We start from the raw sequence: 25171 nt of genomic DNA, 5'->3' as shown, positions 1-25171 counted from the left end.
AAGGGCCACATTCACTGGTGCTGGAACAAGGTCATTAAGGGTGAAGCCTGGTGCCAGATGTGTGTTGTGATTCTTCATAATCCCTGAAACGCTGCTGCTACAGTATCTTGTGAATTTTTCTCAGGCAGGATGTCACCTGATTGCAATCTCTGGGCTTCACCAGCAGCATGATCCTGCGAACTTTCCTGGGTGCAGCTGGCATGAGGCTATTGCTTGGTGAGACAGGCAGAATGGGTCAAAGCATCAGTCCCTCAGAAGTAAGGGGCCGGGGAAAACAGCTGTATCTGAGACAAAACTTGGGAGAGAGGTACTACCTGGAGCTTGGTCACGGACAGCGTAAAAGCAGGGAGTGGACGAAAGCTGAAGACAAAGGACAGGGGCGCGATTGCTGACCAGGGAAAACAGAGTTCTGATACTAGAGACCACGTAGCTGGGTGGCGCCATTTTCACCGCTCTTGTGCATGCACATACCCACCTACAATCACCACAACCCACCCCGGTAAACTAGCAGCGCCATCTAGTGGACTATGGAGCTGTTACAGTAAGCCCCGCCCAAATGGGCCACACTCACTCTTCAAGAACACAAGTCTAACCACCTGCTTACTTTATGGACTATAAAGCGTTTCATAATCTGACTTCTAGAGGAAAAAGAAGTAATTTCAGTTGTATTTCACTCTGTTAGCAGGTCCATCAATTCAATTTTCTTTTTTTTCATTTTTTTCGTTTTTGCTCTTTTTTATTTCTTTTCTTTTTCTTGAATACAGAAAGAGAAAAAATTCATTCTTATTTTAAATTTTTATGAAAAATATTTTTCTTTAATTTTTTACTATGTTTTTTTCTTTTGTGTAAATTTTTTCAAATCCTATTTTACTTCCTTTATTTTAGTCTACTTCAGTGTATTCATTTTTTCAAATTTTCAAATGATTTCTTTCTTTTTTCTTCTTTCTCCTTTTTCCCCTAATCTATCAACACACAGACCAAAACACACCTAGGATCTAGCATCATTTATTCCATATCTAGCATCATTTATTCCATTTTTTGTGTGTGTTTTTAATTTTAATTTTAATATTTTTTTAATTTTATTTTTTTTATTTCAATTTTTCTACCTCATTAATTCCTTTTCTCCCTTCAAATGACGAAACAAAGGGATTCACCCCAAAAGAAAGTGCAGGAAGAAACGACAGCCAGGGATTTAACCAACACAGATACAAGCAAGATGGTTCAACCAGAATTTAGAACCATGATGATAAGAATACAAGCTGGAATCAAAAATAAATTAGAATCCCTTTCTGAAGAGATAAAAGAAGTAAAAGCTAGTCAGGATGAAATAAAAAATCTTATAACTGAGCTGCAATCACAGATGGATACTGCGGCAGCAAGGATGGATGAGGAAGAACAGAGAATCGGCAATAAGAGGACAAAGTTACGGAGAATAACAAAGCAGGAAAAAAGAGGGAGATGAAGGCAAAAAAGCACGATTTAAGAATTAGAGAAATCAGTGACTCATTAAAAAGGAACAATATCAGAATTATAGGTATCCCAGAAGAGGAAGAGAGAGAAATAGGGGTAGAAGGATTATGTGAGCAGATCATAGCGAGAAACTTTCCTAACCTGGGGAAAGACATAGATATCAAAATCCAGGAAACACAGAGGACCTCCATTAGCTTCAACAAAAACTGACCATTAACAAGGCATATCATAGTCAAATTCACAAAATACTCAGGCAAGGAGAGAATCATGAAAGCAGCAAGGGAGAAAAGTCCCTAAACTACAAGGGAAGACAGATCAGGTTTGCAGCAGACCTGTCCACAGAAACTTGGCAGGCCAGAAAGGAGTGGCAGGATATATTCAATGTGCTGAATCGGAAAAATATGCAGCCAAGAATTCTTTATCCAGCAAGGCTGTCATTCAAAATAGAAGGAGAGATAAAAAGTTTCCCAGACAAACAAAAATTAAAGGAATTTGTGACCACTAAACCAGACCTGCAAGAAATTGTAAGGGGGACTCTCTGATGGGAGAAAAGATGAATATATATATGTATATATATGTATATATATATATATATATATATATATATATATACATATATATAATGTCAAAAAAATATATAATATATACATATATATAATATCAAAAGCAAAAAAGATTGGAAAGAGCCAGAGAACACCACCAGAAACTCCAACTCTACAAGCATCATATTGGCAATAAGTTCATTTTTTCCTATAATCACTCTAAAGGTCAATGGACTCAATGATCCAATCAAAAGAGATAGGGTAACAGAACGGATAAGAAAAAAAGAGCCATCTACATGTTGTTTACAAGAGACCCACTTTAGACCTAAAGACACCTTCAGCCTGAAAATAAGGGGATGGAGAACCATCTATCATGCTAATGTTCAACAAAAGAAAGCCAGAGTAGCCATACTTATATCAGACAATCTAGACTTTAAAATAAGTACTGAATCAAGAGACACAGAAGGGCTTTATGTCATAATCAAGGGGTCTATCCACCAAGAAGACCTAAAAATTGTAAATATTTATGCACCAAATGTGGTGGCACCCAAATATATATATATATATATATATATATATATATATATATATATATATCAATTAATCACAAACAAAGAAACTCATCAATAGTAATACCATAATAGTACGAGACTTCAACTCCCCACTCACAACAATGGACAGATCATCTAATCAAAAAAATCAACAAGGAAAAATTAGCTTTGAATGATACACTGGACCAGATGGACTTAACAGATATATTCAGAACATTTCATCCTAAAGCAGCAGAATATACATTCTTCTCCAGGCACATGGAATGTTCTCCAGAATAGACCATATACTGAGACACAAATCAGCCCTAAGTAAGTACAAAAAGATCAAGGTCATACCGTGCATATTTTCAGACCACAATGCTATGAAACTTGAAATAAGCCAGAAGAAAAAATTTGCAAAGGTAACAAATACTTGGAGACTGAAGAACATCCTATTAAGGAATGAATGGGCAAACCACGAAGTTAAAGAGGAAATTTAAAAGTATATGGAAGTCATTGAAAATGGTAACACCACAAACCAAAACCTCTGCGACGCAGCCAAAGTAGTCATAAGAGGAAAGTATATAGCAATCCAGGCCTTCCTAAAGAAGGAAGAAAGATATCAGATACACACCTTAACCTTATGCCTTAAGGATCTGGAAACAGAACAGGAAATAAAACCCAAACCAGCAGAAGACAGGAAATAATAAAGATTAGAGCAGAAATTAATGATACTGAAACCAAAAAAACAGTAGATCATATCAATAAAACCAGAAGCTGGTCTTTGAAAGAATTAACAAAATTGATACATCACTAGCCAGTTTGATCAAGAAGGAAAAGGAAAGGACTCAAACAAATAAAATCAAGAATGAAAGAGGAGAGATCACAACCAACACAACAGAAATAAAAACAATAATAAGAGAATATTATGAGCAATTAAATGACAATAAAATGGGCAATCCAGAAGAAATTGATAAATCCTAGAAACATATACACTACCAAAACAGAAACACGAAGAAATAGAAAATTTGACCAGACCCATAACCAGTGGGAAATCGAATTAGTAATCAAAAATCTGCCAAAAAACAAGAGTCCAGGGCCAGATGGCTTTCCGGGGAAATCTACCAAACATTTAAGGAATAGTTAACACCTATTCTCTTGAAACTGTTCCAAAAGATAGAAGTGGAAGGAAAACTTCCAAACCCTTTCTATGAAGCCAACATTACCTTCATTCCAAAACCAGAGACCCCACTATAAAGAACTATAGACCAATTTCTCTGATGAACATGGATGCAAAAATCCTCAACAAGATATTAGCCAATCGGCTCCAACAATACATTAAAAAAATTATTCACCACTACCAAGTGGGATTTATACCTGGGATACAGGGCTGGTTCAATATCTGCAAAACAATTAACGTGATTCATCACATCAATAAAACAAAGAACAAGAACTGTATGATTCTCTCAATAGATGCAGAGAAAGCATTTGACAAAATACAACATCCTTTCTTGATAAAAACTCTCAAGAAAGTAGGGATAGAAGGAGCATACCTCGAGATCATAAAACCATTTATGAATGACCCAACGCTAATTTCATCCTCAATGGGGAAAAACAGAGTGCTTTCCCCCTAAGGTCAGGAATAAGACAGGGATGTCCACTCTCATCACTGTTATTCAACATAGTATTGGAAGTCTTACCTTCTGCTATCAGACAATACAAAGAAATAAAAGGCATCCAAATTGGCCAGCAGGAGGTCAAACTTTCACTCTTCGCAGATGACATGATACTCTATATGGAAAACCCAAAAGATTCCACCAAAAAACTGCTACAAACGATTCATGAATTCAGCAATATAAAATCAACACACAGAAATTGGTTGCATTCCTATACACCAACAATGAAGCAACAGAAAGAGAACTCAAGGAATCTATCCCATTTACAATTGCCCCCAAACCATAAAATACCTAGGAATAAATCTAACCAAAGAGGTGAAAAAACTATACACTGAAAATGATAGAAAGTTTATGAAAGAAATCGAAGAAGACACAAAAAAAATGGAAAAAGATTCCATGCTCCTGGATAGGAAGAAGAAATATTGTTAAAATGTTGATACTACCCAAAGCAATCTACATATTCAATGCAATCCCTATCAAAATAACACCAGCATTTTTCACAGAGCTAGAACAAATAATCCTAAAATTTGTATAGAACCAGAAAATCCCCGAATAGCCAAAGCAAGCTTGAAAAAGACATCCAAAGCAGGAGGCATCACAATCCCGGACTTCAAGCTATACTACAAAGCTGTAATCATCAAGACAGTATGATACTGGCATGAGAACAGACACTCAGATCAATGGAACAGAATAGAGAACACAGAAATGGACCCACAAACGTATGGCCAACTAATCTTTAACAAAGCAGAAAAAAATATCCAATGGAATAAAGACAGTCTCTTCAGCAAGGGGTGCTGGGAAACCTGGACAGCGACATGCAGAAGAATGAACCTGGACCACTTTCTTACATCATACACAAAAATGAACTCAAAATGATGAAAAACCTCAATGTAAGACAGGAAGCCATCAAAATCCTCGAGGAGACATTAGGCAAAGACCTCTTTGATCTTGCCCGCGGCAACTTATTACTCAACACATATCCGGAGGCAATGGAAACAAAAGCAAAAATGACTAGTGGTACCTCATCAAAACAAAAAACTTCTGCACAGGGAAGGAAACCATCAGGAAAACTAAAATGCAACTGACAGAATTGGAGGAGATATTTGTAACCGACATATTAGATAAAGATTTAGTATCCAAAATCTATAAAGAACTTCTCAAACTGAACACCCAAAAAACAAATAATCTAGTTAAGAAATGGGCAAAATATATGAATAGGCACTTCTCCAAAAAAGACATCCAGATGGCCAACTGACACATGAAAAATGCTCAACATCAGTCATCATCAGGGAAATACAAATCAAAACCACAATGAGATATCACCTCACAACTGTCAGAATGGCTAACATTAACAACTCAGGCAACAACAGATGTTGGTGAGGATTCTGAGAAAGAGAATCTCTTTTGCATTGTTGGTGTGAATTGAACCTGCTGCAGCCACTCTGGAAAACAGTATGGAGGTGCCTCAAAAAAACTAAAAATAGAACTACCTTATGACCCAGCAATTGCACTAGTAGGTATTTATCCAAGGGATATAGGTGTGCTGTTTCAAAGGGACACATGCAACCCAATGTTTATAACAGCACTATCAACAATAGCTAAAGTATGGAAAGAGCCCAAATGTCCATTGATGGATGAATGGATAAAGATGTGAGATATACATATATATATGTATATATATGTATATATACATATATATAGCATGGAGTATTACTCGGCAATCAACAAGAATGAAATCTTGCCATTTGCAACTACGTGGATGGAACTGGAGGATATTATGCTAAGTGAAATTAGTCAGAGAAAGACAAGTATCATATGACTTCACTCATATGAGGACTTTAACAGACAAAACAGATGAACATAACAGAAGGGAAACAAAAATAATATAAAAACAGGGAGGGTGACAAAGCATTAGAGACTCATAAATATGGAGAAGAAACAGAGGGTCACTGGAGGAGGTGTGGGTGGGGAGATTAGCTAAATGGTTAAAGGGTATTAAGGAATCTACTCCTGAAATCATTGATGCACTATATGTTAAGTAATTTGGATATAAATTTTAAAAAATAAAATTAAATATTATGATGAAAAAATTAAAATTAAAATTAAAAATAAAAATAAAAATAAATAAAAAGAAACATATGATCCTGTCAGTAGCTGCAGAAAAGTCATTTGACATAATATAGCAATCTTTCTTGATGAAAATCCTCAACAAAGTAAGGATACAGGGAACGTACCTCAACATCATAAAATCCATATATGAAAGACTCACAGTGAATATCATCCACAATGGGGAAAAACTGTCAAGAACAAAACAGGAATGTCCACTATCATCATTACCATAAAACATAGTACTGGAAGTGTTAGCCTCAGCCCTCAGAGAACAAAAATTAAAAAAAAAAAAAGATCTCCAATTTGGCAAGGAAGAATTCAAACTTTAAGTATTTGCAAACAACAGGATATTCTATGTAGAAAACCCAAGACTCCACCAAAAAATTGCAAGAACTAATAAACGAATTCAGCAATATTGCAGGATATAAAATCAATGTACGGAAATCTTTGCATTTTATACACCAATAATAAAGCAGCAGAAAAAGAAGTCAAGGAATTGATCACACTTGCAATTGCACTGAATCCATAGTATACCTAGGGGTAAACCTAACCCAAGAGGTAAAATACTTGTAGACTGAAAACTATAGAACACTTTTGAATGAAATTGAAGAGTACACAAAGAAATGAAAAAATACTTCGTGATCATGGATTGGAAGAAAAAACACTTTTAAGTTGCCCATATTACCCAAAGCAATCTACACATTTAATGCAATCTCTATCAAAATACCAAGAGCATTTTTCACAGAACTAGAGCAATCTTAAAATTTGTGTGGAACAACAAAAGACCCAAACAGACAAAGCAATCCTGAAAAAGAAAAGAAAATCTGGAGGCATCACAATGCAGGATATCAAGCTATATTACAAAACTGTAGTTATCAAGACAGTATGGTACTGGCACAAATACAGGCACATAAATCAATGGAACAGAAGAGAAAACCCAGAACTGGACCCACAACTATATGGTCAACTAATCTTCAACAAAGCAGTAAAGAATATGAAAAAAAAGACCATCTCTTTAAACAATGATGTTGGGAAAACTGGACAGCAACATGCAGAAGAAAATAACTGGCTCACTTTCTTACACCATAAACAAAAATAAATCCAAGATGGAGGAAAGACCTAAATGTGAGACAGGAAACCATCAATATCTTAGAGGAGAACACAGGAAGAAACCTCTTTGACCTCAACTGTAACAACTTCTTACTAGACACATCACCAGAGGCAAGTGAAACAAAAGCAAACATGAGCTATTGGTCCTTCATCAAGAATAAAAGATTCTGGGGAAAAAAAGAACAAAAGCTTCCACACAGTGAAAGAAACAATCAACAAAACTAAAAGGCAACCTTCAAAATGAGAAAATATATTTGCAAACGACATATCAGATAAAAGGTTAATACCCCAAATCTATAAAGAAATTAACAAACTCAACGCTCAAAAGACAAATAATCCAGTGAAGAAGTGGGCAGAAGACGTGATTAAACACTTCTCCAAAGAAGACATTCAGCTGACCAACAGACACATGAAAAGATGTTCAACATCACCCATAATCAGGGAAATACAAATCAAAACCACGATGAGATACCACCTCACACCTGTCAGAATGGCTAAAATTAACACAGGAAAGAACAGGTGTTGGCAAGGATGCTGAGAAAGGGGAACACACTTGCACTGTTGGTGGGAATGCAAACTGGTGCAGCCACTATGTAAAATCGCATGAAGTTTCCTCAAAAAGTTGAAAACAGAACTATTCTGCAACCCAGCAATTGCACTGCTAGTGTATTTAACAAAAGGATACAAAAATACAAAATCAAAGCAGTATATGAACCCCAATGTTTATAGCTGCATTATCAACAAGAGCCAAAATATGAAAGTGCACAAATGGCCATCAACTGATGAATGGATGATAAAGTGTTTTATTGTTACGTACATATTTATAAAGTAAGATCTACCCCCTCTGGGGCTTAAACTGACAATCCCAAGATGAAAAGTCACATTCTCTACCTACTGAACCAGTCAGGTACCCTATGGATATTATAGTTTAAATATATTTACCACAATAAAAAAAATTGGTGAAAAAGTAATCATGGGTAAAACTGATAAGATCTTAGCACAAATCCAGACAAGCTTACCAAACTACCATTGTAATAGTCATTTTAACTTTCACTGTTGCACACTCACAGTAAATATATAAATAATTTAAAGCCAAAAATAAAAAAAAAATAAGCTGGAGGGTATATGTCAAGTAAAATAAGCCAGAGAAAGACAACGCTTGGTATCAGTTATATGTGGAATCTAAAAAGAGAACAAAAAATTCATAGAAACAGAGACTTACAATAGTGATTGTCAGGATCTTGAAGAGAGGGAACTAGAAAATATAGGTCAAAGGGTACAAGCTTCCAGTTATAAAAACGATAAGTATTAGAGATTTAATGCATAGCATGGTGACTGTACTTAACAATATGGTATAATAGATTTGTAAGTTGCTAAGAGTAGACTTTAGGCATTCTTACCACACACACACAGAGAAGATTTAAGTATAGGGGTGCCTGGGTGGCTCAGTTGGTTAAGCTTCAGACTTTGGCTCAGGTCATGATCTCCCAGTTTCTGAGTTCGAGCCCTGCATCAGGCTCTATGCTGACAGCTGGAAGCCTGGAGCTGCTTTGGATTCTGTGCCTCCCTCCCTCTATGCCCCTCCCCTGCTTGCACTCTGTCCCTCTCTCTTTCTTAAAAATAAACAAACATTGAACAAGTTAAAAAAATAATATATAGTTCATTTGAATAAAAGTTTTATTGAAGTATAATTAACATTAAAATTTACATTAGTTTGAGCTGTACAAAATATTGATTTAACAATTCTATACACAATTCTTTAGTTAAATAAGCTTCTTTAGTGAAAAAAGTGAGTCTATTTGTTAAATTAGTTTTTTTTGTCTCATTGTTATAATGTATAATGATATTTTCTGCATATCAGTCATTTATCAGAGATATATGTTAGCAAATGCTTTTTCCATTTCTGGCTTACATTTTTCATTTCATTTCACTAACTATGCCCTTTGAAATGCAAAATTAATAATTTTTTATAAATCTCAATTTATTTATTTATTTATTTTTAGAGAGAGAGAGTGTGAGCAGGGGAGACAGGCATAGAAAGAGAGAGAGAGAGAATATTAAGTAGGCTCCACACGGAGCCCAACAAAGGGCTCAATCTCATGAGAGTGAGATCATGACCTGAGCCGAAATCAAGAATAGGATGCATAACTAACTGAGCCACCCAAATTCCCATCAATCTCAATGTATTGATTTATTTTCTTTGATTCATAATTCTTGTTTCTTTTATAAACCTATCCCTATACCAAATGCCAAGAAATTTCTTTCTATGTTAACTTAAAGGGGTAGTGTATTTTTATTTTGGGGTAGTATACTTTTACTTCTATCATCATTTTTATGACCCATTTCAGATTAATTTGTAAATAATTTCATGCAAAATTTGAGATACTCCATTATTCTTTTAATTTAATTTTACTTTTTTTCATAAAGATACTTCTTTTTAGAAAATTTTGTTTAAATTAATACTCTTTTCCTCTTGAAGAATTTCAGCTATTTTATTGACAATGAATTGACAATTTTCAAACAAACAATAAAATAATGTTTGTGGGTGCCTGGGTAGCTCAGTCAGTTTAAGCATCCAGCTCTTGATTTTGGCTCAGGTCATGATCTCACAGTTTGTGATATTGAGCCCTGTGTTAGGCTCTGAGTTGACAGAGCAGAGCCTGCTTGGGACCCTCTCTCTGTCTCTGTCTCTCTGTCTCTCTCTGTCCCTCCCCTGCTTGTTTTCTCTCTCAAAATGAATAAACATTTTAAAACTTTGGGTTTTTTATTTATATGCATATGGAAGCTATGAAATCCATTACCTCTGACCTCATCTTCATGAAGTTATAAAGGTTATACAAAGTGTTCATTTGCCTCAATTTTTTTTAGTCCTCATCTTCTCTCCTGCACTGTTATACAAGTGTATGCCTTCAACGTCCTAGTGTTTTCTTTATCTTAATTTTAAGCCTTGCAAAAACTAATAACCTAAGGGGACATTGAAGTAGAGGAAAATATACTTGTCTATATTGAGTGAAATTGCTGATAGAGTTCAAAGATTTCTGTTGGGACTCCTATAGGCTTCCAAGTAATTTTCACAGTGCAAAATCCCACTTTAAACTAATTTTTCTCTGAGTCTAAGGAATGTGTTCTAAGAGGGTTTCTGTACCAAAACAAAAATAAATGAATCAAGTACATATAAAGTTTAAGTAAAATACAAGTTGATCTTTTGTTTGTTTAATACCATAAAGACTTAAAACATATATACCTAAAGAAAAACAGTTTAATACCTGGTTTAAGGATACATGATAAAAATTTGTACTCAACAAGATACTGTACAACAGTAGCAACAAGAAAAAAATATTGTTTCAGTAAATTCAAACTATGTCTCTCTGACAATTGTTAAATGGAGGTTATAAAAATCAGGAGTTGGGGGGAATGTTTGCCTAGTTTAACTTTCACTATGGTAAAGAAAATATTACCCAGATGTAGTAAAGAAAACCTGTCCAAGATCACATAATACAAAATGTGACTTATAGCCACTTAGCTCAGAGTTGCTTATCTGAGGCCAATTTCCTTTTATTCAATGTCAGACCTGAATATCCAGGCTGTCATTTGGTTTGCTTTCATTTTGGCATTGAATTATGGGGTATCATCTGGGGAGATAATTTTTTTTCTTTTCTGTTCTCTTTCATTCTCATTTCAGTAAAAGGGCATGTGGAGAAATATCTACTGTTGTAAAGTGATAGTAACATAGATATGAGAACTTATTGTAGAAATTGGTGATCTTTGAGCTTTGGGGGGGAAATGACTTCTTTTTGGTAGATTGTTTTGGGTTTGGATTTGAGGTCAGATTTAGAAGTGAGGAAATCGGTCATCTTAGAATTGGGAGGGGGTCATTATATTCTCCTGAGAAGTCTATTCAATATATATATATATATATATATATATATAGAGAGAGAGAGAGAGAGAGAGAGTTCTCCTTTGACAAAAAGAAAAAAAAAAGGAAATAAGAAAGAGAAATGCTAATAATAATGACAACTTGTTTTTACTGAGCACTTGATCTGTTCTAAAAGATTCACAATTATTTTTATATTATCTAATTTCTCAATTTGTATTAATTTTTTAATGTTTTTATTTATTTTTGAGACAGAGAGTGACAGAGCATGAGCAGGGGAGGGGCAGATACAGAAGGAGACACAGAATCCGAAGCAGGCTTCAGGCTCTGAGCTGTCAAGCACAGAGCCTGACGCGGGGGTCAAACCCATGAGCTGTGAGATCATGACCTGAGCTGAAGTCAGACGCTCAACCGACTGAGCCACCCAGGCACCCCTCAATTTGTATTTTTGAGACAGAAAGAGAGAGGCAGAGCATGAGAGGTAGAGGGGCACAGGAAGAGAGAATCTTAAGCAGGCTCCACTCTCATCGTGGAGCCCATCGTGGGGCTTAATCCCATGACCCTGGAATCATGACCTGAGCTGAAATCAAGAGTTGGACATTCAACTGACTGAGCCACCAAGGCGCCTCTTATCCAAATTTTACAAAAGAAGTGTCACAAAACAATAAAGTAACTTGCCCAAGGTCACACAGCTAAAATGTAAAAACATCTGAATTCAAACTCAGTAGGCATAACTCCAAAGGTCTTGCTCTTTTTTTTTTTTTTTTTTTTTTTTTTTTTATTTTTTATTTTTTTTATTTTTTATTTTTTATTTTTTTATTATTTTTTTTTTACAAAGGTCTTGCTCTTAAACTCTATTCTATAATACCTTCCAGAGAATAACCATTAGTTGAAATGCATATTTATGATTCAGGTTTTAAAATACATTATGAAATACATCAAAATACCATTGTTATAAAAGGAAGAAAATATGGTTTCTTTGTATATTACAAGTTTCTCCTTGGGTGATAATGTATGTAGTACTAAATGTCTAATTTTTGGTACATTTATTTTATTTTATTATTTTTTTTGTTTGTTATTTTTTAAAATTTAAATTCAAGTCACTTAAATAGTGTAGTCTTGGCTTCAGGAGTAGAACCCAGTGATTCATCTCTTACATGACACCAGTGCTTATTCCAAATAGTGCCCTCCTTAATGCCCATCACCCATTTAACCCATCCACTCACCCACTTCCCCTCCAGCAACCTTCTGTTTGTTCTCTGCATTTAAGAGTCTTTTATGGTTTGCCTCCCTCTCTGTTTTTATCTTATTTTTCTTTCCCTTCCTTCCCCTGCGGTCATCTATTTTGTTTCTCAAATTCCACACATGGGTGAAATCATATGATATCTTTCTCTGACACACTTAATTTCACTTAGCATAATACACTGTAGAACTAAAGTGTATTTTATTATTTTTTAATTTAAATTTTAGTTACCCAACATACAGTGCAATATTGGTTTCAAATTTTTGGTACATTTAATGCTAAATGTGAGGCATCAATCTAGCTAGAAATTGTGAAATTTATGATATTTTTTCTGATTATCAGTAGTTATAGCATAGTCATGTGTAATAGCTTTTGCTGAAAATATTTTCTGTTAAACATTTACTAAGTTCAGTCTACAAAAAGGAAAATTTATTAATGTCACCTAATCAAAATAAAAACTTTAGCACTTTTAATGACACCATTAAGAAAAAAAATATCAAATTATACACAGAATGGAAGAAAATATTTGTTTATCATGTATCTAAAAAAATGACATACCCAGAACATATAAAGAACATTTTCAACTCAATTATAAGAAGTCAAATAACTGCAATAAAAGATGGATAAAAAATCTGAATAAACATTTTTCCAAAAAAAAAATATTTGATTGGCCAATAAGCACATGTAAAGACACTCATCATCATTAGTTATTAAGAAAATATAAAACAACATCAAAATGAGATAACACCACATACACACTAAAACTACTATAATCAAAATGATGGGTAATAACAAGTGTTGGTGGAGATGTGGAGAAATTAGCACACTCACACATTGTCTGTGGGAAGGTAAAATGATACAGTCACCTTCAAAGATAGTTTGGCACTTCTCCAAGGGGTTAAACACAGTTATCATATAATTGAGCAATTCTGCCCTAAGGTATCTACTCCCCCTCAAAAAAAAAGAAAATATATCTATATAAAAATATTCACATGAATGTTCACAGAATCACTGCTCACAATATACCCAAAGTGGAAAGAACCCAAAATGTCCATTAAGTAGTGAATGGATAAACAAAATGTCGTATATCCACACAATGGAACATTATTCAGCCATAAGAAGAAATGAAGTACTGATGCATACTACAACATGGATGGACCTCAGAAATATGTTAAGAAGCCAGACACAAATTTCTACATATTATATTACTGCATTTGTTTGAAATGTCCAGAAAAGGCAAATTTATAGAGATAGAAAATAGATTAGTATTGCCTGGGTCTGGGAGTAGGAGTAGTGATCAACTGTACCTTGGCATAAGGAATATACATGATGGAAATCTTCTAAAATTAGATTGTGTTGATGGATGTATAACTCTGTATATTTGCCAAAACATATTAAATTGTACTCTTAAGACATGTGAATTTCATGGAGTTCAACTTATGTTAATATATTAATTTTATTTACTTATCTATTTATCTTCCACTAACTTCTGATCTTTGACACCATCTCTCAATGAACACACTTGAGGAGAGGGACGGTAAATGTCTTGTCCTTGAGAATATCCCCAGTATCTAGATCAGTATCTGGAACAAAGTAGGCATATAAAATGTACGGATATACATGTGTATGACTCTACACAGCAATATCTCTCTATATTTTCCTAATCAAAAAGGTTGTTTATATTTCCCAACTTTTTATTATTATGAAAATTTTTACACAGAATAGTACAATGAATACCTTTAAACTTACCATCTAAATTCAACAATTGTCAACATTTTGCCATAGTTTATTTACCTTTCCATTTGTGTATGTTACTGAACCATTTGAATATAAACTGCCTATATCTTAATAGTCCTCCCCTAATTACTTCCACACGCATCTCCTTCCTAGCCATAATTTCATTTCCTCTAAGAAAATAACAATAATTCCCTAATATTATCTACTATCCAATCTATATTCAATATTTCCCAATAGGTCATGAAATATTTCCATTTTTTAAAAACCAGCATCTGACCAAGATTCACATATTCTATTTGGCTGTTATCTCTCCTTCATATCTTATAATCTAAAATAGCTCCTCAGTTTTTTCATGATAATAAACTTATGAAGAAACCAGAGAAGTTGCCCTATATTTTGTCAAACATTCTAGATTTCTTCTTTTTCTTTGTGGTACATTTAAGTTGCTCCTCTATCTCATCCATTTCCTCTTAAGTAAAAGTTGTTTCTAAAGTTTTGATTAAATTAAATTTAATCTTTTTGCATTGGATACTTTATAAGTTATGTTTTGTGGCTCAGTTAAATATTTTAATGAATAAATTTTATCCTGATTTTGAGTGAGAAAATGGAATAAACAAGACAAAAGGACTTTCAAGAAAAAAAAATTAATATAGCGCATTTTCACTTTTAAAAATTTTGGATAGGGTAGACAATACTTAAAAACAGTTTTTAGACGTTGTATTTTTGAGTGTATCAAATTTGCCTTTTTCTGAATATGGGCTATGATTACTTTTCTGAAAAAAATTCTCTTTTTTTTAAACAAAAACATTGAAAGTTTTTTTTAACTTGGGCTTTTTTTCTTAGCATAAATTCAAGCTTTTATTCTGCATTTTAATTTCATATGTGCAGTAAAAGACCATAGTCATCTTCACTGAGGGCAAAGAACTAGTAAAAAAAAAAAAGACCATTTATGAGCCATAGTATCTATTTCAACACTGTTGATTTCCCCTTCATCTTTTTCCTTTTTACTCATTTTATATTATTTTTTCATTGAAAAGAAGATACCCATGAGTAGTCTTTCCCAGTGTCATCAATTGTGCTAAATAATTGTCTTGTCTTTGAATAGTCCTGACCTCTTTAGGAGTATACTCTGAGTTTATACATAGCTAGGGCTCTGCCTCCATGTTAAGTACCTTGGACAGTGGCTTTGTCTGTGACAATCCCTGATTTTCTTTAGCAAATTATTGGATTGTAAAACCTAAAGCTCTGCAAAATTTTGATTATTTAAAATCTGCCTAAGTATAATTGGATAATTTAGAAAATGTTTATTGAACACTTTATATATAAAAAACATTGGGAGAGTATAATTTTCTTTGTGCACTTAAAATGATTTTTTTTTGTAGATTTGTCCTCTATGTACCTCTCTGTCTTTCTTTACTTATATTTCATATATGCTTCAGGGAAGTTATTGGAATACACAAAAATGATGTTCTCTGAATTGTGTGAAGAATGCTATTCTTATAAATTTCATTATCAAGTTTGATAGCCAGAACAGATCTAATTGATGGAGCCAGAGATCAATGATAGCAACTTGTTCAGAAAAAGAACTAAACCAATAGCTGGTAGGCTTGGCTTTAAAATACTTTTTTGGGGACGCCTGCATGTCTCAGTTGGTTAAGCGTCTGACTTCAACTCAGGTCATGATCTCGCGGTTAGTGAGTTCAAGCTTTGTGACAGACCCTGTGCTAACAGCTCAGAGACTGGAGCCTGCTTCAGATTCTGTGTCTCCCTCTTTCTCTCCCCCATTCACACTCTGGCTCTCTCTCAAAAAATTAAAAAATAATAATAAATATTAAATACTTTTTAAACTCTGTCAGTGTCTCATTACAGGTACAGGGATTAATAGTGGTTTGATTTTTATAATAACCCAAAGGGATCAAACTGAGGGTCTGAGAGAAATATTGAGCCCGTATTATAGTGTGAGAAAAGAGAAATAATTTAGTTAATAATAGAGTTAGCATTTTTTTTGGTTTAGATTTATATTATCTCAGTGTTCTCTATCCTCCTTAGACAGTATATGAGAAGTAGGCTGTATTCATGTCAATAGAAGAGTTGATGAAATAATAAGGAACACTGATCACACCAATTTATTATAACATTTGTAATGCAATTAGTTCATTTTTCAGCTTTGGGAGTTTCAATTAATGTAGTTTAGCTTCAACTAGATCTTCTCTTACCTTTTATTGATTCCTTTTGAGATGAGTCTACTTCTTTATCTAGCACAAATGTATGAAATTGAAAACAATTTAAGAGAGTTTGACCAGTTAAATTATGCCTAAACAGTTATTAGCATTTTATTTTGTTGCATTATGGAGAAGGGTTGTTCTGCATTTCCCCCCTTACTTTAATTCTCATAGAGCTTCATAATGGCTTAATGGTCCATCTGGATCATTTCCTCTACAAGAGTTTAATTCTATTTACTAGTGTTGTCATCTGTAGATTTACAATTTAAATATTTAGAAACATCATATGATGTCATCTTGCTTAAGTGGTTTAGTGTAATTGTCTTGAAAGCATGAAAAAACATGTATCATATCTTATTTATACAAAATTTAAATGGAATTTAATGTATTCAGAAGAATAATGAAACCCCTGCAGATATATGTATCATTCACATATCCTGCTCTGCATGGGACATCAAACATGAACAACTGAAAAATGTGTCTTCCCTTTACCCTGCTTATGTTAGATTTAAGATTTGTGCATAATATGGCTCATCTTACACAATTGTTTCCTAATTATATACTCTAGGAAGATAGGAAACTCAAGAATATTAAAAGTCATATGTTTCTTGGATATTTCTGGAAAATGGGATGAAAGTCACATTTAAAAGTAGTAATAAAAATGCTCACTCACATTTCTTGCTGTACTATGAAGATAAATAAGCCTTCATCAAGGAAACATTATCTCCTGGGCCTAGGAAAATCCAGAAAATAATCCAACTCTGATGTATTAATTCTAACAATTTGAAATAGGGTGTATGTGATTAAATACAGTAAGGCATTAATGAAAGAGAGATATGGTAGTTGCCCTCAAGTATTTAAAAGTTGTTCTGTACACATAGACCAATGGAATAGAATAGAAACCCCAGAACTAGACCCACAAACGTATGGCCAACTAATCTTTGACAAAGCAGGAAAGAACATCCAATGGAAAAAAGACAGTCTCTTTAACAAATGGTGCTGGAAGAACTGGACAGCAACATGCAGAAGGTTGAAACTAGACCACTTTCTCACACCATTCACAAAAATAAACTCAAAATGGATAAAGGACCTGAATGTGAGACAGGAAACCATCAAAACCTTAGAGGAGAAAGCAGGAAAAGACCTCTCTGACCTCAGCCGTAGCAATCTCTTACTCGGCACATCCCCAAAGGCAAGGGAATTAAAAGCAAAAGTGAATTACTGGGACCTTATGAAGATAAAAAGCTTCTGCACAGCAAAGGAAACAACCAACAAAACTAAAAGGCAACCAACGGAATGGGAAAAGATATTTGCAAATGACATATCGGACAAAGGGCTAGTATCCAAAATATATAAAGAGCTCACCAAACTCCACACCCGAAAAACAAATAACCCAGTGAAGAAATGGGCAGAAAACATGAATAGACACTTCTCTAAAGAAGACATCCGGATGGCCAACAGGCACATGAAAAGATGTTCAACGTCGCTCCTTATCAGGGAAATACAAATGAAAACCACACTCAGATATCACCTCACGCCAGTCAGAGTGGCCAAAATGAAGAAATCAGGAGACTATAGATGCTGGAGAGGATGTGGAGAAACGCGAACCCTCTTGCACTGTTGGTGGGAATGCAAATTGGTGCAGCCGCTCTGGAAAACAGTGTGGAGGTTCCTCAGAAAATTAAAAATAGACCTACCCTATGACCCAGAAATAGCACTGCTAGGAATTTATCCAAGGGATACAGGAGTACTGATGCATAGGGGCACTTGTACCCCAATGTTTATAGCAGCACTCTCAACAATAGCCAAATGATGGAAAGAGCCTAAATGTCCATCAACTGATGAATGGATAAAGAAATTGTGGTTTATATACACAATGGAATACTATGTGGCAATGAGAAAAAATGAAATATGGCCTTTTGTAGCAACGTGGATGGAACTGGAGAGTGTGATGCTAAGTGAAATAAGCCATACAGAGAAAGACAGATACCATATGGTTTCACTCTTATGTGGATCCTGAGAAACGTAACAGAAACCCATGGGGGAGGGGAAGGAAAAAAAAAAGAGGTTAGAGTGGGAGAGAGCCAAAGCATAGGAGACTGTTAAAAACTGAGAACAAACTGAGGGTTGATGGGGGGTGGGAGGGAGGGCAGGGTGGGTGATGGGTATTGAGGAGGGCACCTTTTGGGATGAGCACTGGGTGTTGTATGGAAACCAATTTGACAGTAAATTTCATATATTAAAAAATAAAAATAAAAATAAAAAAATAAAAAAATAAAAAAAATAAAAGTTGTTCTGTAGAAGGAATTAGACTATTTTCTAATTCTCTCAATGGCAGAAATAGAAGCAGCTGGTCACAGATAAGCAGAAAAATGTTGACTTTTTTAAGGAAAATGCTTTCAGTGGCATGAATTTCCAAGAATGAATTGACGTTCTGCAGAAGGGATTGACTGTACATTGCTGAATCTGTCTAACTAGAGACTTAATTCCCTCATAGTAGGCAGCTGTATAGAAATTCATGTATTTGGAGAAGATTGGACCAGATGATCTCTAATATGTTCCTCCAACCTAGAGAATCCATGATTTTTTACTCCTAAAAACAACCAAGAAAAACAAACAAAAAGCAGGATCCTTCAGAGAAGAGATCCCATGCAATACCTACTGGGACACTCACCTTTGACCTGTTTATACTGATATTGGGAAGTCAAACATCTGCCTTTAAATATCTCCTTATCTGGCTTGCTTCAATGCATAGGATTTTTATCATAGTTTTTACCTCTTTGAAAACTTCTAGATGTATGCACATTTGAAATGGATACAGGAGGAAGAATTTCTATGTGAATTATGGAACCATTCTAAAGGTTTTAGTTTACTTTATGAAAATCCTACCTATTATCCCTCACCACAAAGTTGAGCATGACACCTTACATAGTGCCATATAATTAATTCCCCATTCTCCACAGATAAGTACAAACCACTTTGATGTGATTTCACAGACCTTTATAACCTGATTTGAATTTATATCTCAAACCTCAACTACTGTTGTTGAATCCATATGTTCTAGGTCAAGCTACTTGTCATTCCTCCAAAACTTCTTGTCCTTCCATATTTCTGAGGTTACATACACACTATTCCCCCTTCCAGGAATGCCAATTTACCTCTTTATTTGCTAAGTAAATGACTGTTATTCTCAAAAACTTTCTTCAAATACAAAATTTGCTCTGACGACTTTTCCAATCTTCTAGCTAAACTTAGTCATTTCCTCTTCTATTCTCCCATGGCATTTTGTAATAGTTCAGCTATAACAGCTGTTATATTGGATGACATCTGCCTGTTTTTTAGTTTCTGTTATACTAAGTTTCTTCAATGAACTGTGTTTTGGTCATCCTCTATATCTCCAGTGTTTAGTACATAGACTTACAGAGAATTGATAGTGAATTTTTGTTGAATACTGCATGTGTGATGTGAAAAATCTAATTGATAAATTGGTTAATTGACTATAACACACACATCTCTGTAAGGCATAAATGTATGGACATGTCAAGTGCATTATTTCCAACTGAAATTCTGGCGGTATCTGAAAAATAGAGTGATTATACTGGACAAATAACGGAATGGAATAAAGTGGAAAGTGAGGACCAAAAGAAAGCTTAGAAAGGGAACACTAAAATGAAGGGTTTATGAAGGGAATACCATAGAATAAGAATTTGGGCATGACCAGCTCTTAAGAACTAGTTTTTTGAGAAGCTTTTAACTAGAAGACTTTTGAATTTCTTCATTCAAGAAGAAAGGTATACCATTTATACCTGGTTGGGAAATTGACTCACTTGATTTCTGTGTACCTATAGTTCTAAATTCAGGACTTCTTTAAGAACTATGATGAAGTGCTGAAGTTAAATTGAAATTATAATTCTGTTTTGCCTATCTCACAGTCATACTTTTTGATTCCTAGTCTAGTAGTGACTAAGCAACTAAGCCAGAGATCAACGCTGTTAAAACACAATGCCATCAGAGTTGTTTTTCTATTCAAATCTAAGCTAACATGTTTTATTTATTTATTTTATTCTTTTCAGAATTTTATTTAAATTCTAGTTAGTTCACATACAGTGTAGTATTGGTTTCAGAGTAGAATTCAGTGACTCATCACTTACATACAACACCCAGTGCTCATCACAAGTTCCCTCCTTAATAACCATCACCCATCCGGCCCATTCCCCATACCCATCTCTCCAGCAACCCTCAATTTGTTCTCTATCAAGAATCTCTTATGGTTTGGGGCATCTGGGTGGCTCAGTTGGTTAAGCATCAAACTCTTGATTTTGGCTCAGGTCATGATTTTACGGTTCCTGAGTTTGAGCTCCCTTTGGGCTTGGGATTCACTCTCTGCCTCTCTCTCTGTTACTGATATCTCTCTCACAAAAAATATATATACATTAAAAAAGAGTCTCTTATGGATTGTTTCCTTCTCTCTTTTTGTTTTCCTTCTCATATGTTCATCTGTTTTGTTTCTTAAACTCCACATATGAGTAAAATCAAATGTCATTTTTCTTTCTCTGACTGACTTACTTCACTTAACGTAATACACTCTACCACCATAAATGTCATTGCAAATGGCAACATTTTGTTCTTTGGGATGGCTGAGTAATATTCCAAATATATCTGTTCATCAGTTGATGAACATTTGGGCTTTTCCATATTTTGGCTAGTGTTGATAATGATGCTATACACATTGGGATGCACGTACACCTTAAGATCTGTATTTTTGTATACTTTGGATAAATACCTAGTAGCACAATTGCTGGATAATAATGTAGTTCTATTTTTAACTTTTTAAGGAATCTCCATACTTTTGTCCTGAGTGGCTGCACCAGTTTGCATTCCCATCAACAGTGCAAGAATGTTCCCCCTTATCTGCATCCTTGCCAACATTTGTTGTTTCTTGTGTTGTTAATTTTAGCCATTCTAATAGGTGTGAAGTAATATCTCATCGTGCTTTTGATTTGTATATTCCTGAACATGAATAATGTTAAACATTTTTCATGTGTTTGTTGACCATCTGAATGTCTTCTTCGGAAAAATGTCTATTCATAACTTATGCCCATTTCTTAACTGGATTATTTGTCTTTTGAGTGTCAAGTCGATAAGTTCTTTATAGATTTTCAATACTAATGTTTTAGCACATATGTCAGTTACAAATATCTTCTCCCATTCTGAAGGTTGCCTTTTACTTTTGTTTATTGTTTATTTCTCTGTGCATATTTTTATCTTGATGAAGTCTCAACAGTTCATTTTTGCTTTTGTTTCCCTTGCCTCTGGAGGCATGTCTAATAAGAAGTTGCTATGGCTGAGGTCAGAGGTTTCTGCCTATGTCCTCCTCTAGGATTTTTATGGTTTCTTGTCTCACATTTAGGTCTTTCATCCATTTGGGATTTAATTTTGTGTATGGTCTAAGAAAGTGGTCCAGTTTCATTTTTCTGTATGTTGCTGCCCAGTTTTCCCAACACCATTTATTGAAGAGACTGTCTTTTTTCTATCAGACATTCTTTCCTGATTGTCAAAGATTTGTTGTCCATACATTTGTGGGTCCATTATTTGGATTCTCTATTCTGTTCCACTGATTTATGTGTCTGTTTTGTGCCAGTACCATACTGTCTTGATGACTACAGCTTTGTAATACCATTTAAAGTCTGGAATCATGATGTCTGCAGCTTTACTTTTCTTTTTCAAGATTGCTTTGGCTGTCCACAGTGTTTTTAGGATTGTTCTAGTTCTATGAAAAATGCTTGTGGTATTTTGATAAGAATTGCACTAAAATGTAGATTGCTTTGGGTAGTATATATGCTTTCACAATGTTTGTTCTTCCAATACATAATCATGGAGTATTTTTCCATTTTGTTGTGTCTTCTTCAATTTCTTTCATAACTGTTCTATGTTTTCCATCTACAGGTCTTTTACCTTTTGGTATAGGTTTATTCCTATGTATCTTAGAGTTTTGGGTGCAATTATAAATGGGTTTGGTTCCTTGATTTTTTTTCTGTTGTTTTGCTCTTGGTGAATAGATGTGCAACAGATTTCTGTATATTGATTTTATATCCTGAGACTTTGCTAAATTCATGTATTATTTCTAAATTAAGCTAACATGTTTTAGTATCTGTCCCTCTAGATTTGGCCTTTCAATCACAATGAATTAATTGCCAAAGAAAAAACCATCATTTCTTTGGCAAAAACAAGCAAAAAGGCTGCAAAATACCAAGTTTAATATAGAGCTATTTTGTTGTATGTTTAATCAAAAGATGTTATTTAAATAGTATGCTGCATCCATTCTATAGAGACTGGAGCATTGTTAAAAGTATGGAATAACAACTCTTATCATTATAAGAGCAGGATTTGATTTTTGTTTTTTTATATTTTCCAATGCTGTAGATAAAAGATATATCTAGAATATTACTTGATGTGTGAATTTTTAAATTTTTATTTTTATTTTTTAATGTCTATTTGTTTATTTTGAGAGAGAGAGAGACAAAGAGTGAAAGTGGGGGAAGGGCACAGCATAAAGCCTGATGCAGGGCTTGTACCCACCGAGTGTAAGATCATGACCAGAGCCAAAATCAAGAGTCAGACACATAAACAACTGAGCCACCCAGGTGCCCCAAATTTTTACATTTTAAAATGTATTTTTTTGTTTTTAGAAGAATTTTATAATTTTAATTAATTTTGTAAACTGTAAATATTTCCTTACACTTACATTTAAAATTGAAAGATAAATGTGTAAAAGTCATGATGATTTTGCTTTTTCTGTAGACTATAACTTGAAGGGAAAGAAGATGCTGGTGAGACATATGCTCACTTGAAAAAGAAATCAAAAGAGTAAAGAATGGATGGTGGAGGGGAGTTAAGATGGCAGAGTACAATGGGTACCCTGAGCTTGTCCAGTCCCTGAAACACAGCTATTTTAACCACTAGGAAATTGATCTGAGGATTAACACAATAATCGGCATAATTTGAGCCGGAGAACTTGGCAGCTTCTCTCAACAAGCTGACTGAAACACACCTAGGATCTACCTTCCTTTATTTGATTTTTGTTTTGTTTTTAATTATTAATTTTATTAATTTTTAACTCCAAAATGACAAGACAAAGAATTCACTCCCCCCACAAAAAATAAAAATAAAAATAAAAGGAAGAAATGACGGCCAGGAATTTACTCAACACAGATATAAATAAGATGTCTGAACTAGAATCTAAAACTACAATTATAAGAATACTAACTGAAGTGAAAAGGAGCATAGAAGACACCATAGAATCCCTTTCTGCAGAGATAAATAACTAAAATCTAGTCAGGCTGGAATTAAAAATGTTATCACTGAGATGCACTCTTGAATGGATGCTATTATGGCAAGGATGGATGACATGGAGAGGAGAATCAGTGATGTAGATTAAATTATGAAATATGATGAAGAAAAAAAAGAGGGTGCAAAGGCAAAATATCACAATCCAAGACTTAGAGAACTCAACAACTTATTAAAGAGGAATAACATTTGTATCATAGGAGTCCCAGATGATAGAGAGAATAAAGGGCAGAAGGTTTATGTGAGCAAATTATAGCTGAAAACATCCCTAATCTGGGGAAGGACACAGACATCAAAATCCAAGGAGCACAGAGAACTCCAAAGAGATTAAAGAAAAACCAACCATCACCAAGGCAGATCGGTCAAATTCACAAAATGAGCAGACAAGGAAAGGTTCATGAAAGCAGCAAGGGGAAAAAAAAGTCCTTTAACCTACAATAGACAGATCAGTTTTGCAGAAGATCTGTCCACAAAAGTTGGAAGGTCAGAAAGATATGGCAGGATATAGTCAATGTGCAGAATGGGAAAAATATACAGCCAAGAATTCTTTATCCAGCAAGGCTGTCATTCAATATAGAAGGAGAGATAAAGACTTTCCCAGACAAAAATGAAAGAAGTTTGTAACCACTAAATCAGCCCTGCAAGAAAATTTAAGTGGAACTCATTAAGCAGAGAATAAACAAAACAAAACAGAACAAAAATAAAAGCAACAAAGAATATAAAAGACCAAAGAACATCACCAGAAACACCAACTCTATAGGCAACACAATGGCACTAAATTCATATTTTTCAATAATCACTCTGAATATGAATGGATTAAATGTTCCAATGAAAAAACATTAGGGTATCGGGGGGGGGGGGGGCTTGATGGCTCAGTCCAGTCAGTTATATCTAACTTTAATTCAAGTCATGGTCTCACAGTTCATGAGTTCAAGCCCTGCATCAGGCTCTGCGCTGACAGCTCAGAACCACAAACTTGCTTCAGATTCTGTATCGCCCTCTCTCTCTGTCCCTCCTCCACACACACTCTATGTCTCTCTTTTTGAAAATAAAATAAAATAGGGCATAGGGTATCAGAATAGTTGGGGGGAAAAGATACATTTATATGCTGCCTACCAGAGATGCATTATAGACCTAAAGACCCCTGCAGATTGAAAGTGAGGGGATAGAGAACTATCTATCATGCTAATGGACATCAAAAGAAAGCTGGAGTAGCCATACTTATATCAGACAAACTAGATTTTAAAACAAAGACTCTAACAAGAGATGAAGAAGGGTATTATATAATAAGAAGTCTATCCACCAAGAAGG

Source organism: Neofelis nebulosa, chromosome X (genome assembly GCF_028018385.1).
Source record: "Neofelis nebulosa isolate mNeoNeb1 chromosome X, mNeoNeb1.pri, whole genome shotgun sequence".
Classification (NCBI taxonomy): Eukaryota; Metazoa; Chordata; class Mammalia; order Carnivora; family Felidae; genus Neofelis; species Neofelis nebulosa.
This window is presented reverse-complemented; position numbering follows the sequence as displayed.